Source organism: Perognathus longimembris, chromosome 18 (genome assembly GCF_023159225.1).
Source record: "Perognathus longimembris pacificus isolate PPM17 chromosome 18, ASM2315922v1, whole genome shotgun sequence".
NCBI classification, from domain to species: Eukaryota; Metazoa; Chordata; class Mammalia; order Rodentia; family Heteromyidae; genus Perognathus; species Perognathus longimembris.
In genome coordinates, this window is record NC_063178.1 from 32982489 (window position 1) to 32996938 (window position 14450).

Sequence of the window (14450 nt, forward strand, 5' to 3'; positions counted from 1 at the left end):
TTGTTTTTAAAGTAACTATGTTCTATGAGCTCACGTGCGTCACATTGGTATTGAGATGACCCAGTTAATGTCACTATGACCGCATAATACACACTTGTTAGCATTTGTCTGTGGCAAGTGTTCAGTGACCGTGGAATCCGTGGCAAGTCCCCCCCGGGGGCCTGTGACAACACAAGCTGACAGGGCTCAGTTCCAGGTGATTTGTGCTAGCATTATCCGTCTCCCTGAGACAACGCTGAGGGGCAGGGATCAGTGTCCTTGTTTCATGGAGAGTGTGAGTGACTTGTGTAGGCTAGATCACGGGAGCAAGGTTAATATGTAATTTAACTCAGAACATTGGAGCTGTAAGAGCGTTATGTCTTCGCCGACCAAAACGAAGCCATTTTTGCATCCTACATTAAATGCTCTGCCCTCTTCTTTTGTGCAGGGAAAAGAGATCATCTGCTTCCCTAATGATGAGCCATGCTACTTGATGGGCCTCATATTTTGAGCATTTTAGACTGTTCAGCAGAGGGCCATCAGATTTACCCAAGAAAAGTCAGACAGTGTTTCAGTATATGGCATGTTCGAGACATACTTGTATTAAAACTTGCCCAAAGTTCAAAGCACCGGCAGGCATGCATTTATGCATGCCGGTATGCATTTATCATGTAAAATGATATGTATTGATCATGTTAACCCAATTTCTGCAAGTATATGTACATGGTAGAATGGCCATTTCTAACTAATTAACAAATGCATTTCCTCACAGTCATCATTTCTTCAGAGAAAAAATAACATTTTTAGCGGTACTGTTATCATTTTGTAATCATTACTGTCGCTAATCATATATAATTATCGTCATGTATATAATGAAGATATAACTATCATCATTAGCTCTAACCCCACCACAGAGCTCTTGAATTTATTCCTCCTATCTAATTACAATCTTGCATGCTTTGGCCAGCATTCCTCCAGTTTCCTTCCCTACCACAGAACCCTCGGTAGCCTTCACTCTGTGTTTTCTATGAAACACCATGAGACGTGGCTCACAGTTGGTGGTGCGTCCTGACTCTGTTCCTCACAACACAGTTCTGAAGTCTATGAAGTGAGGGAGAGAGGGTTTCCAGCTCCTCGTAGTTCCATTGACTGATTCACTGAAGTTAAAAACTCAGAATCTCTTTGTCTTTCTTCTGGGGGGAGAACCCAGATGCCACGTTGCGAGCAACCCCTAACAATTAGACAACAACATGGTGTGGGGTGGGGGCGGGGAGTTCGTCAGAGACTCATCTTGTCCCTCTTAAGACACAAAATACCAGCACCCCAATACCAATGTCAGTCAAATCACTGCTTTTTTTTTTTTTATTGTTTTCTCTGAACTTAAAGCTATGGGAGAGGAAACACTTTCTTAAAAAACCACAACTATTCCATGTGTACCTTGAGAACCCTGGAGACTTGCACCAAGCCCTGCTCTTCCCCTGACCTCCGCAGCCCCCGGGATTCCAAGGTCCCACATCTTTATTCTCAGTGCTTTGTTGGACACACAGACGTTTCCCCCATTTACACAGACACAGACAGCGCAAAAACGTCACTTCTGACACATTGGCCACATGACGGACGTGCTCTCAATCAATGGAAGACACCAGGAACTAGTAAAGACATTTTTCTTCCTAAATTCCCAGTTTGTCCTACAGAATCAATATGGTTCTGGAGCCTCCTCTCCTCTTCAACTTGAGAGCAGAAGTGAGGACAGAAGAAGTCTCTGGACAGAGAGCTTAATAATTTCTTCCCCCCACTAAAAGCTGTAATTAATTTTACATAATAATATCCCATGAAATAAACACTGAAAGATAACAAAAGTATAAGAAGCCATGTGCATTTGTGAAAGAACATTTTAAAACAAAAACGTACCCAGACAAGTAAAATAAAACTGCTATTTTTACCCACAATTTGTTCAAACTAATTTTGTGAAAAAACGAAGCCCTAAAACCAATGACAAAATGAGTAGAAAGAAATAAATTTACTCTTCCTGTGTCTGTATGTCTTTTATCACAAGTATGGCCTTTCTTGTCTTCTTAAATAACTAAGGGGCTATGGCCATAAAGCCCAGTGGAACAGCAGAGAAAGCAGAGGCCTGGCACAGATGAGGCCTTGGAGTTGCCCTGCAGGTTTTTACCCTGGTGTGGAGATGAGAGAATAATGCAAATGAAAAGGATGATGACATTTGCTTACAGAATAGAGGATTTGTCACATTTAAGGGGCTGAGTTAGTTACGGCTCCCTAAAGCGGTGCTTGGCATGCTGGAACAGTCAGAAACATGAAGTGGCTTAGAACTGGACCACCTAGGGCTGGGGATATGGCCTAGTGGCAAGAGTGCTTGCCTCATATACATGAGGCCCTGGGTTTGATTCCCCAGCACCATATATACAGAAAATGGCCAGAAGTGGTGCTGTGGCTCAAGTGGCAGAGTGCTAGCCTTGAGCAAAAAGAAGCCAGGGACAGTGCTGGGGCCCAGAGTTCAAGCCCCAGGACTGGCCAAAAAAAATAAAAAAGAACTGGACCACCTTGGGTCTGATTATAAATATCTTAGGATGCTGCATGGTAGTGTTGGCCCAGCAAATACTCAATACACTTCCTCAGACCAGGAGTAGTAACTCATTACAGTAATCTCACCTACGTAATAACAAAGATCAAGGAGAAAGGTAATTGCAGGAGAGTCCTGGAAAAGTACTCGAGACTGATGAGAAAAAAATAGATAGATAGATAGATAGATAGATAGATAGATAGATAGATACATGGATGATAGGTAAATAGATAATAGATGGATGGATGACATGATAGATGGATGAATGGTAGATAAATACATTTTCTTTCCTGTTACTTATATATTATCAATCCTTGTTTTATTTTCTGTAATTTCCCCTTGATTATGTTTTAAATATTTTCTACTCATTTAGCCCTTACTGCTCAACTTTGATTGTGGGCTTCCTGTGGTTTCTTTAGTTCTGCAGACATTCCACCTAGGTTCAGACAGTAGAAAGGGAACAGCTGTGGCCTTACCAGATCAATATGAATTAAATTTTATAGAATTCAACATCTTACTTAACGATTTTTTAAGAAAGTGAAGTATCAATTTGAAGTTTTAAATAAATATTCTTGATCTCAACAAACTTTACCTGTGTAATTTCCTCTCAAAACTCTCATTATTTTTAACTCATGCATCTGCCCATAGACAAGGCCTTCAATTATTGATTATACTCAGGAGATGGATGTAGAATCGTGCGTTATTTTTCTCTTACTAATTCATACTTTGTATTTATTTTTACTTCACACTTGATATATTTTATCCTCATGGTTGATTAAACATTTTAACATGAAGGAAATAATTTCTAGCTAATTGAAAGCATTCCAGTACATTTCTTCTCAGGAAACTTTTACTAGACAGACTCCCTCTTCATAGGGAAAGTGAAGTAAAAATTAACAACCCATACTTCTAGAGAAACAAGGAAGTTGCAAGGTTAGCTGACACAATTAGGATAGGTAAAAGACTGAAGATAATTCAAACAGCACATCATGTTGGAAAGTCCACGGATTCTTTTTGTTATTGTTGTTTATTTGGTTTTGGTGATATTTTGGTTTTGAACTCAGGTCTTTATGCTTGCTAGGCATGTATTCTACCACTAAGCAATGTCTCCAATCCTCACAGATTCCTGATGCATAAATTTTAAATGTGCAGTAGATAATTCCATCACTAATCATAAAAATAGATGACTTGAATCAATCATATTTCTGTTTTGCAACATTTTGTACTATATTTGCAGATTATGGACTAGAAATTCTTTTTGAATATTACAAGTATTTCTTGGAACAAAGTATTAATGTGTCTAAATGTGTGTGTGCAGGAGTTTAACCTTTCTAACATTGTTATCAGAATAAATGATAATGTACAATTAATCAGATTTAGTGGCGTAAGTATAATAAATTTCCTCAAGACAGTCAAAATAGTGACTTCAGTGAAACAGATGCTGTTAACTTACTCATCATTTAGATTTCATATTAAATACAGAGATAATATGCAGAGATAATATGAATATAGAGAAAGATTGAAAAAGCCTTTTTGTCTGGTGCCATTTATCAGGACCCGCCCCCCACCCCGCATAGGACCAATCACATCTGGCTTTTTCTCACTGGTGAATAGATGTCCGCAAGTGGACCCACTCTATTGAGACTGTAGAAGAGAACTTGGTATTACTTAAACACTTCGAGTTTTATAGTCTTCAAATAGAATGGCACAAAAAGCTATAAGTATCTCATGAACAATGATTTTTCTTTGAAGAGTAATCTTCAAGCTTTCTGATTCAGTATTGCCTTAGAATCCTTTCCAAAAACATAAGCTACCCCACTCGAACACATTTCATTGACTTAAATGACAGACTTAAAATGTATACACATATTTTGTGTGGCTCATAGGCAGCAAATTCGGAAAACTGGGAGCCCTGACCATGAAATTACTTTTTCCTTGCTTGTTGGATCATATTTGTTTTAAATGTAAACAGTTATTTTTAAAACCAATGTAACTGGAGTAATAAGACATTGCTTTACGCCAAAAAACACCTATTGGAGATGTTTTGTGTGGAAGCTAGAAATCCCTAGATGATGCTTTCTGCCTAGCAGAGGCGGGAAAAGTTGATTTCTGTCTTCTAATTTAGGACGTCGCTGAATTAGGAAGCTCTTCACATCTGGAAAGAATGCACACAGGGTGCTGGGAGAGGGACACCAGCTCCTGGTGAATGAATGGCAGCAGGCGCGCCCGGCCACAGACACAAGGAAAGAACAGATAGTATCTGAGCACCTTTGAACCCTGGGAGCCAGAGGACTTGGGAATCATGTGGTAGCTTTTCTGTAAGGATGAACCAACTTCCCAGCGTAGCTAGATCCTGCAGAGCAAGGCCGTGAGAAAGCAGCCGCCTTGTTTGATTGGAGTAATTCCTTAGTGTTCCCTCAAGTGATATCATTCTATGGGTAACGTTTTCAGTAGTAACAAACTTTATGTTTCATCGACATTGGCTGACATATTTTTACAAACAGAAACTTGATTAAATATTTGATGCCTCATTTTCATAAGAGGAAAAAAAATCTTGGTGGCTCCCCTTTATTAACCAACTTCCACAATCACAAGTTGCTAGCCTCTAAAAGATGATCAGTGGTAAGATCTTCAGTACCGTTGACTGATATGTTAAAAGAAGTTTAATGTAAGTGAATGAATGTTATTGTAATTAGTGAGGTACTTATGCTCGTCAGCTCTGGGTACTTTTGTTCTATTTTTAGTGGGGTTTATTTGGATATTGTTATAAATCTATATGATGTATTTTAACTATTATTAAACTGAGCAAAAGCCAGCCAATCATAGAGCTAAAATATTATCAAAGTGACTGGTTTCTGCAATGGGAATTTTTAGTTTAAAAAAAAAAAAGAGCACATATATAAATAAAATGGAGTGATATAAAATTGCTTTGCCTTTTAAAGTTTAGTTACTCTTGTAGATTTCTGCACTTATTTTTAAGCATATGGTCTGCAAGGATCCTTTATTCTGAATGTGAATATTTGGAATGTGTTTATAGTCATCAAAATATAATTCTGGGAAGAAACCAAGACATTTGCATTTTCTGTATTGTTTCATAAATTTAGGTCCTCGATCTTAAGACATCTTATTTTTTCAGTCCTAAGGCAGCACATTACTTCCTAGTTTATTTCATGACCTTCAAAGCCAATTATTATTATTATTTTTTTTTTTTGGCCAGTCCTGGGCCTTGGACTCAGGGCCTTAGCACTGTCCCTGGCTTCTTCCTGCTCAAGGCTAGCACTCTGCCACTTGAGCCACAGTGCCGCTTCTGGCCGTTTTCTGTATATGTGGTGCTGGGGAATCGAACCTAGGGCCTCGTGTATCCGAGGCAGGCACTCTTGCCACTAGGTTATATCCCCAGCCCGCAAAGCCAATTATTAATTAACCAAAAAAGCAACTAATCCCTGTTTATACTCCTACAGTTATGTTTCAAGGTTGGTTGGAATCCATTAGATCTTGGTTTCTCAAAATGTACTTAACTAGGTCAAGAAAAAAACGGGCAGAAAGCAACTTCACCCAAATCATGTAGCAGTGTTAAACAAATTCAGCTTTTGAGCCAACATTAAATCATTTGTGTCTCCAAACTTTCCCTTTGTAACTTTTCTTATAGTGATGTCACTTTGCATTTTGGCCAAAGAGAGCTATTTTCTTTTGGCAGACAAAGATCATCTTCTGAAGAAACACTATTTTAGATCTGTGGAATTGTCTCCGTTTCAATAGAGCACTAACAAATCATTATGTATTTATTTTTCCTATGTTGGCCTCTAAAAGACATTGCTCTGAGTATGTTTTTATTCACCATATAAAATTATAGTCAACTAATTTTTTTTAAACTGGCTTATGCCGAAGATTCAAGAAGCCTAACAACAATCAATTAACTGACAAAAATGAAGCCATAGTTCTTAAGTGTAATGTTTTAAAACCAACTTTATATCATTACTTGTTCTTGAGCATTTGTAAGTAAAATACTTTGACTAGGAAAAAAAAAACCAGTTGGTAACACATCAAGAATAGATCCATGAATGCCAAAGTAACTAAATACTGTTAAGCCATCAAAATTAGCTTAGATTGTTACTCAATAAGTTAGCTATTTCCAACAAGTTTATTTGCCCTTTAAAGACTATATTGTTATTTTTTTCGTTTTTAAGGGTCATATTTTCTCATAGGATTATCATAAAGCATCCTTATAGCTCTCAAATTAATCCTAACCTAGCCAATGCTCATATTCACAAGAAAGGAATACACATTACATTATTTTAGGAATGTGCGCTTCTCCCACCCCAAACTGACAATGCACTACAAATTATATCACACATTTTGTTATATGAATTTGTAACACTCAAAGTGCTCATGCTCTCTCATTAAACAAAGTACGGTAATATGCTGTAGTCTTAAAATACTTCATGAACCCTGAAGTGAATCTCTATGGAAGGAGCTTCCTTTGCAAAATGAATCTGGCTAGTCACCTGCACACCAAAAATCTCTAAGTATCTGAACAAATTTCTTATTCTCTTTTCCAATCCAAGATCTCATTGGATCACGTAATTGGTAAGGTGTTACATGGGTGTGAACAGTAATTCCAGTTTGTGCAAGTTCTTTTAAGACTTCTGGATATGTAACCCAAGTATTGCTTCCTCCAGAATGACCACCATCCAACCAATACATTGTTTTTATGCTTTACATGAAAGCATCTATGTTCTTGTCTTTCTTGGCTTCTTTTAATTCAAAAAGCAACTGATTCAAAACAACACAACCTTTACTGAATCCAATCAGAGTGAAAGATGCACCTTTTAGTGATGGTGTAGAACCACTACCACTCATGGTTGATTCATCAAATCTTTTACAGGTCTTCTCTTTTTCTACCTGGCAACCATTACTAGAAGAATTTGATCTATAGTCAGATGCTTTGGAGTCCTTATTCCAAACATTCGCATTCTTCAACAAACCATTCTGACTTAAGTTAAAAGCATTAACTAACAACATATAAAGGTGCTTAAAAGCTCCAAAGTCAGTATTATGTTCTGGAGCACCAAACATGTTGCTTTTCACAAAGTTGTCATAGCAGCTGAATTTGTGTAAATGCATCCGGGAGCACTTTATCACCCAAATATAACTATTGGGGAACCGATGAGCTAAAATGGTGGCAACGTTTTCTAGACTCCAATTTTCCCACTGATAATTCTCAGGATGACGAGTCATGATTTCATGGTAATTCTGCACATCCCCGGGGAAATAGAGGACTTGATGCCGGGCTCCTTGGCGGCCAGGTCCAGGTCCACGGGGAGGCCCCGCGGCTCCGGTCCCTCCCCCGCCGCCGGCGGCAGCAGCAGCTGGTCGTTGCCGCGCTGCGGGTCAGATCCGACCACCGAAGACAACCGCAGGCACCGCGGGCGGTGTTCCACCGCCGTCGGGGCGCACCCCGCCCCGCCGCTGCCCCCGGGTTCATGGGTTGGGCTTGCCGGCAGAACAAGGTGTTTCCCGTCCCAAACCGGTGCAGCAGGAGCAGCAGCGGCGGGGACCGCAGGAGACCGAAGCCACACAAGGGTGTCCGCAGCCAGAGCGGCTCGGAGAGGGTAGGGGCGGAGGGCGGGACTCAGGCCCGCAGCCCAAAGGCCCGCGGAAATGGCCAGTGCGGGAGCCGGCGCCTGGGGACTGCTGAACCACGGACCAACGTCCTCGCGCCACTTATGTCATTTTTTAAGGGTTAGTTTCAGATGGATTTTTGTACAATATGAAATGTGGGTCTCAGTTCATTCATAAGCTGGTATTGATTTTCTCACAGTTCTCACTGACTCACATATTTAAACACTGCCATGTTATGTATGTGTTCACGTAGTACCTCAACTAGGTTGGATATATTAAATTTTTTTCAGTTGGTTCATTTCCAGTGTTTATAACTCACTTTGCAGAGTGTTGATTGTGGTAGTATATAAGTATTTTTACCTTTAAACAGGCCTTTTTTTTTCCACCTGGTGTGCTGGGTCTTAAAAGCCCTTTTAGCTAGGCTAGAAGGAAAGAGAAGTTAAAGTTAGGAAGCACAGTTACAAATATAAGACATCTGTGCAGTTACTGGCAGGTTGATAGATGCTTTAATGTTATGTTTAAACATGAGTCTTTAATACATCCTCTAGTGTCTACTCATCTTTGGTTTAAAAACAATTTGGGATGTGCATTTTTGCAATTAAGTAAAGTGCTTTTTACATTCTATTGTTTTAAGTGCAGAACTGTGACTGACTTTGGAAATTTCCATTTGCTTATAATGAGGCTAGTTAGGAAAATCAGATAAAATTTATTTTAATCCAGTACTTCCTCTGGGGAAGAGAAGGGAGCGCTTTATTAAGGTATATGTTTGACAATTAGAATTGATTTGTTTTGTTTTGTTTGGTTAGTCGTGGGGCCTGGGTAGCCTGGGCGCTGTCCCTGAGCTCTTCAGCTCAAAGCTAGCACTCTACCACTTGAGGCACAGTGCCACTTTTGGTTTTTTGGTGATCAATTAGAGATAGAAGTTTCATGGACTTTCCTGCCTGTGCTGGCTTTGAACTGCAATCCTCAGATCTCAGCCTCCAGAGCAGCAAGGACAACAGGCGTGAGCCACCAGTGCCCAGCTTTCCTTCTTTTTTGAAAAGCATATGCATAGTGATTTAGAGCAACTTAAGCATGGATTCAAATATGTACTTCCATCTAATACCTATTTGACTCCATTTCTTCCAGCTGTAAAAGAGGCATAACATACAGGGTTGGTACAAGGATCACCAGGTTAATATCTACAAAGCAGTTAAGACAGTGTGGGATACAGTAACTGCTATGTTGGTTTGTTTTGAAGTAATAGCTGCCAAACCAGGTGTGATGGTCGAACCTAGCCCTCAGGAAGCTGAGACAGAAAGATCGAGTTCAAGGACAGCCTAGGGTACATAATGATTCTTTTTTGTTTTCTTCCCCTCCGTCATGGGCCTTGAACTTTGGGCCTAAGTGCAGTCCCTGATCTCTTTAGCTCAAGGCTAGTGCTCTTTTACTTGAGCCACAGTGCCACTTCAGGTTTTCTGATAGTTAATTGGAGATAAGAGTCTCACAGACTTTCCTGGCAAGGCTGGCTTTGAACTACGATACTCAGATCTCAGCCACCTGAGTAGCTAGGATTACAGGCATGAGCCATCAGTACCCAGCGGTTTGTTTTGGGTTTTTTTTTTAAAGGAATTGGCACAAATTCTCTTCTCATGTTCAAGTAAACAGTTTGCTATTCGATACATGCTAGTCATGACCTTTGGCTATGAAATTGCCCTTGCTTCCTCTCTTTCAGGCCAGTGTCCCAGGGAAAGTTGGATAGAGGCAGCCTCAGGTCAACAAAATAGAACTGAAATATCAAAGCCTAATAGCAGTTCTTTTTTGCAATAATACTAGAATACATATTCTAATATTTTATAATAAAGCTATTGGGGAAAACTTGGTAAGTCTCTAGTAGTTTTTTTTTTTTCCATTCCTCTTTTGTAGTATTGGTGTTTGAACCCAATTGACTCACACATGTTAGGCAAGTGCTCGAAGTTACACCCCTGCCCCTGCTCATGCTCTAGGAACCATAGTCTTAATCTTATTCTTGTTAGGGGGCTAAGGAATATTGCAGAGTTCGAAGGAGGGGATTCCCCATCCCTCCAAGAGTCCACTGTTCAGAGACAGTCTCAAGCAAAAAGATGGATTTATTGGGGAAGCATAAAGTGAACTGACCAGCAATAGATGCAGCACAGACTTGGGAGCTGCCACCGTGACCCCCAGCAATCCTCTAAAGGGAAAAGCATAGCACAGATGTGGGGGCTTGATGCAGGGTTACAGCAAACAACAGGTGAAACTCACATGGCATATATGTTGGAGGTTGACGCAGGGGGTAGAGCAAATAACAAGCAAGCCATTGACAGAAGAAGAATTTTGGGGTCAGGTTGAGCTGATAATCAAGGTAGAGTCAGCTCTATTCCCCCCAACATTTCTTACCATGTTTCCCTAATCACGATGGAGTCAGCTCTACAACAATTCTCTTACTAGTGGAGGAGTGTATCCATGTAATCCAGAAAGAGAAAAATGATCTAATTATTTATTATACTCAATAAGAAAAAAAAAACTAGAGTTTCTTAACAGAAGTGAATGGTTAAGATCTCGTGGTTAGTGATTCAGTATTAAAATGCTAACTACACATACACAGTGTGCAGAGCAACATAAAAATATTTCCATTGACTCTGTACTGTGCAAGGAGTCAGAGATGCAGATGAGTAGGACAGCTTGCCCTCCAAGTGTTCTTGCTGGAAGTATCCTGTTGCAGAGATAAAGGGATGAGAAGACCCTATGAGTAGGGGAATGAGGTGACCCTAGAGATGGGCCAGTTAGATGAAAGAGGAAGTAGTTGAGATGGGCTGTACAGTTTATCAGTGCATCCCAGGGAGTTGTTGTTAGTATGTATGAAGTGTTTTCACTGTATTTTTCATTATCCCTTTAATTCCTTTCAATAATGTGTGCCAGGTATGTGCACCAAGGAGGTTGTGAATGAACGGAAGCTTCAGTAGCTGAAGGCTGATGGCAGAATGAGCATTCAGTCCCTATGTTTCAAAATCTGCACAGTTCACTTTTGTTTCCAGCTAAGGGGGAATTCTACCTACAGACATAGTACTAAGTAGTTTAATCCAAAGAGATAATGAGTTTTTGGAGTAAAAAAAAAATCTGTGAAGTAGCAATCTGTGAAAAATCTGTGAAGTAGCAATAAATGAACTGCAGTATAGCAAGGGATGACTATCAACACTGCTACTTTGCAGATTTTCACCTATTGTGGGGATCTTTGGAACGTAGCTCCCATGGTAGGTGAGAGATCACTATTTACCTATTTAAAAAGAAACCCACAATACAATGAAGTTGCAGTAAGTGAACTGTGATATATATAGTGAGGGACAACTGTGTTAAGTCCATTAGTAAGCTTTTTGCAAACTGTCACTGGGCATTTTGGAGATGACAAAAATGAAATTAGTGGGGCTGGGGATATAGCCTAGTGGCAAGAGTGCCTGCCTCAGATACACGAGGCCCTGGGTTCGATTCCCCAGCACCACATATACAGAAAACGGCCAGAAGCGGCGCTGTGGCTCAAGAGGCAGAGTGCTAGCCTTGAGCGGGAAGAAGCCAGGGACAGTGCTCAGGCCCTGAGTCCAAGGCCCAGGACTGGCCAAAAAAAAAAAAAAAATGAAATTAGTGGCCAGGCACCAGTGGCTCATGCCTATAATCTTAGCTACTCAGAAGGCTGAGAACAGAGGATCACAGTTTGAAGCCTGTCCAGGCAAGAAAGTCTGTGAAACTCTTTATTTTCAGTTAGCCACCAAAAAGCCAGAAAGTGGAGTTGTGGTAGAGCACAGATTTGAGGGAAAAAAGAGAGAAAAGCTGAGGAGAGTGCCTCGGAGTAGCACATCCTGTTGCATGCACGCACTTTCACTTGGGCACGCATACAAACACACACACACACACACACACACACACACAAAGAAATTAGTGTGCTAGCCATGTCTTGTTCTTATTCCCACTGTTGGGAACAGTCCTGCATATAGAAGGTGCTCTGTACATTGTTTTGAGAATGAAACTTGTAAAGACTCTTCCCATTACTAATACGTCACTTTTATGTAAGCATACTAATTAATGGGTAGCATACCAGGTTTTCCTTTTCTGATGCCCTAATGCCACAGAATGTTGATAAAAAAAACTCTCTAACTTTTGAGCTTTGTTCACTTGGAAAGGCAAAAAACTAGTACAACTAAATCACTTTTGAAAAAGAATAAAATTCCAAGTATCATACTACCCGATTTTTTTTTTTTTTTTTTTGCCAGTCCTGAGGCTTGGACTCAGGGCCTGAGCACTGTCCCTGGCTGCTTCTTGCTCAAGGCTAGCACTCTGCCACTTGAGCCACAGCGCCACTTCTGGCCATTTTCTGTATATGTGGTGCTGGGGAATCGAACCCAGGGCCTCATGTATATGAGGCAAGCACTCTTGCCACTAGGCCATATCCCCAGCCCTATACTACCTGATTTTGAGATTTAATTTATAGCTTGAGAACCAAGTCAGCAGTGCCAGTATACTCATGGAGAGATAGATCAATGGAGTAGACTCTAGACACAGACTCACACAGGTTTGGCCAACTTTTTCACATATACACAAAAGCAATTTGATGGAAAAATGAGGCATTTTATTATTATTATTTTTCGCAGTACTGCAGTTTGAACTCAAAGCCTTGAGCTTATGAGGCAAACCCTCTTCCACTGGAATTGTGCCTCCATGCCAATGTCTTATTAATAAATTAGGTTAGGACAATCAGATAAGCATAAGCAATGAAACCAAACTTTTACCTAAACTCCACTCCTAATTTTTCTGGGTTACAGAAAAATTGTCTAAAAATTTATGATAGAAGTAAATGTAAAATGTCAAACTACAAAACTTTTGGAAGAAAACATATAAGGAAAACCTTCTTGACTTAGGGGTAGAAAAGCATTCTTAGACAGGATGCTTATCACATAATCCATAAAAGGAACAAAATAAATAAATTAGACTTTATCAGAATTACAACCTTTTTTAAGGCATGTTGACAATCCCAGCTATGTAGGAAGGAAAGATGGATTGATCATGGTTCAAGGTCAGCTCAGGGAAAAATCAGTAAGCCTTGTTTCAAATAGTAGACTGGGTGTAGTAGCACAGACCTGTAATCCCAACTGTGTATGAGGCATAAATAAGAGAATCATAAGTTTGAGGCTGGTGCTGGGAGAAAAACCCTGTCTAAAAAAAATCTATTAAAGAAAAAGGGGTGGGTTTCTGGTCAAGTGATAGACCATTTATCTAGCAAGCTCAAGAAAATTCAAAACCCAGTAAAATACACACACACACACACACACACACACACACACACACAGAGTAAAAATAAAATAAATCACTATAAACTTTTACTCTATCAGTGGCTCTATTAAGAGAGCAAAAACTTGGGTCAAAAAAAAAGAAAAACAACTACAAAAGCAATACTTGCAAAACTGTTTGGTCTAGGTGAACTGAAGACCTCATGGGGGAAAGGGAAAGGGGAAGAAGGGGGGGTATGAGGGATGAGGTAACAAACAGTACAAGTAATGTATCCAATGCCTAACGTATGAAACTGTAACCTCTCTGTACATCAGTTTGATAATAAAAATTTGAAAAAAAAAAAAAGACTTGGGAGAAAATATTTGCAAATCTCTTAGCTGATAAATGACTTGAATCCAGTAGACATAAAGGACTATGTGAATTCAATGCTGAAAATCCTGTTAGGAAATAGATAAAAGACTCAAAAGTTGCATGTGGTGGCTCACTCTTACATCCTACCTACTTGGAAGGTAGAGAGGTTAGAGTTGAGGCCAACCTAAAGAAAAAATTGTGGAGACTCATTTCAACCAACAAGCTGATTGGGGCTTGGTGGAACATGCCTGTCATCCCAACTATGTGAGAGGCCTTAGGTAGGAAGGTATGGTCTGATCCTGAATCCAGCGCAGGGAAGAAACGTGAGATTTTAACCATAAAATAACTAAAGCAAAAAAAAAAAAAAAAGAAGAAGAAGAAGAAGAAGAAGACTTACCAAAAAGAGTGTGTGGGAGAAAGGAACCACAGATGTCAAATAGTATTCCATTAGAGCAGCACAAATACACCAGTTCTGTTAAAAAGAAATTAAAAGAAAACCGATGTCACCACCAAGTGTTGGCAAGGATGTAGAAAAACTACATACATTGCTAGTAGGATATAAAATGATACTATGGGAAAGTAATTTTATTACAACTAATGTTTAAATCATAAAAAATATTAAACTACTTTCTAAACT

At 39.7% G+C, this 14450-nt stretch overlaps 1 pseudogene; it reads right to left on the bottom strand.

Moving 5' to 3' along the window:
- Positions 1–6993: 6993 nt before the first annotated feature.
- On the bottom strand, positions 6994–8417 carry LOC125366914 (annotated as a pseudogene).
- Positions 8418–14450: the final 6033 nt, after the last annotated feature.